Below are 2,362 nucleotides of genomic sequence, written 5' to 3'. Positions count from 1 at the left end.
TATGATCACAAACAAACTGCCACCATTCATACAGTAGTAAGAGAAGTGTTGTGTAAGGTCAGCAAAACACATCACTAGGACTCAGGTGCTAAAATGCCTCCTGTGCTAAACACCACTGTCCACTACTAACGAAGGCTCTCTCATTTACCTGATCAATTATCCTGTATTCTTGTCTACAGGAGCATTTTAAGTGCTCAGCAGCAGATCACCATCCTCCTTTCAGGGGATGCTGACCACCAGTCCCCTGAGTTCATATCTAGCTGAGTGAAGTGAAAACAATACATGAAGCTAAATGCTGAAGGATTTAATCACTCAGTTCAAAATAATGATGCCATCCTTTTTCTGAAGGAATCCCCAAACTGAGGTGAGCCATGCTACTGTACACATGGCTTGTATTCTCATCAATTAAGCAAGCTCCCTAGCCCTTAGCTAGTTATTTTTGGATACAGCGGGGTAATAGGATTATATTAAAAAAATATGGATACTCAGTCTCTCCTTTTCTTATGAATCCATACATCTTCCCTCAAGCACTTTCCCATTAATCCAAACCACTTTCCCTCACATACTAATAAACTAAATTCATTCTCTCAGTCTCTTTAACAGCCTTACTTGATAAACCTGCATCCTTTTTATGTGCCAAGTGGGAAGGTGTGTAGACTCCAGCTACCATTTTCAACTCTGTCACCTCCAACTGTGTGTCACTGGGTCTGCTGGAGTCCCTTGTTGTCTTCTCCTCTGTTCCATCACTTTCACTAAACTCCCTCGACTTTTGTTGCCGTCGTCTCAGATGGATTACGTAGACCACAACCACCACCACTGTTATACATGAGATCAGACATGTGTAACTGAGGTTATATGAATATGTTCACCTGATATTCTACCACTTTTACTCCTGATGTTCCAGCACTTCTACTTCTCACTTCCTTCCGTTAACTAACACTTCCAAACTAAGACAGGCTTCGTATGTTGCTCTGCCCAAATATGATTCTTGATTTGACAGGATACATTAGGGGGAAGAGTGAAAGACATACAGTAAGCATGTCCCTGCCTACATCACTACCATGACACTTGTTAAACAGGAGACCAAGGAAGTGAACTTTACTTTTTTCTATTATAATACTGTTTTGCTTTTTGCTTGTTTTTCTTTCCACGAATAAAAAAAAGCAAATAGTTGAGAACCTGCAAGACTTGTTTCTTCCAAGGATAATAGAAAAAAAGACACCAAATCAATATACATTCATTCTGAGATACCTGGACACGTAACAGACGAGGTCACAGGCAATGGGAAGGACAGACTGAGGAAAGAAGTTCCTGAGCTGACCAGCCGTATAAATGAAAGTCTGAAAATACCAGCAGGTTCTAGTTTTAGACAGCTGGACCCTTGTTTCCTTTTGAACAGTTTTGTGTTTTATATTTTAAGCCTGGTTTAGTCAGCTAATTTATTGAGTTTTAAGGAAAACTTTTAATAGTGAAGCTTCAGCAAGGCCTTTGATCATCATCAATCATTCATCATCCATTCCTATGGTGCCCCATGAGAAGTGTAGGAGCCCAGGGCTTGGCAAGTTGGTCCTGACTTTTAAGATGAGTGCGACCAGCCTCACTCATCCCTGCTATACATCTTTACAGGCTCAATTAGACTGGAGCGCCTTAATTACCCACTAAACTACCCAAAGCCATAATGTGGTACTGGTTACAGTATATGGTTACCAGTGTAGTAAATGGTTTCCTAGAGTACAGGAAACCATTTGGCTTGTCACTCAGTGCAGAGTCACCTGTAGACAGACTGAAGAGGAAGGAATGAAGGAAAGAAAGACAGAAGAGGATGGAAGAGAAGAAGGAAGGAAGAGAGAAAAGGGCTACAGTCACCCAAGAGCAGTGGATGGTGAGAGAAAGGCCTTTGATAATAGGAGAATTTAAATAACTCTAACTTAACCACTCCAGTAAAAGCACATCTTTTAACTATTATTCTTGCTACTGCCAGATCATTTATGCTTTGCTTAAGGAAGACCTCTGGAAAAGAAAGGGCTAGTATCATCTGATATGAAAGGGTTAAAAATATGCACAGTCTGAGAATACTGTATCCCCTTAATTCTAAAATACCTATTTGATGATGATGATGATGATTCATGTTTAAAGCCTAACCATCTCACTACTGTAGTGAAGACAGGGTGATGATAAGGATCATGATGCTTACTGGTATTCAAATCACCCTTTTAGTGACAGCAAGAAAAAGGTTATGATGATGAAGACAATTATTATGATGAATCTTACTAACCATATTTATAACTGTGAGAGTGAGATGCTAATATTGTTACTGTTGATTATGATGACAAAATGTAACTCATGAGCAATTAAACCTAGT

Source organism: Coenobita brevimanus, unplaced genomic scaffold, assembly GCF_032717465.1.
Source record: "Coenobita brevimanus isolate Jiangsu-jjx unplaced genomic scaffold, ASM3271746v2 jjx.HiC_scaffold_2621, whole genome shotgun sequence".
In the NCBI taxonomy this organism is placed as follows: domain Eukaryota; kingdom Metazoa; phylum Arthropoda; class Malacostraca; order Decapoda; family Coenobitidae; genus Coenobita; species Coenobita brevimanus.
Note: the sequence above shows the minus strand (reverse complement) of the source record.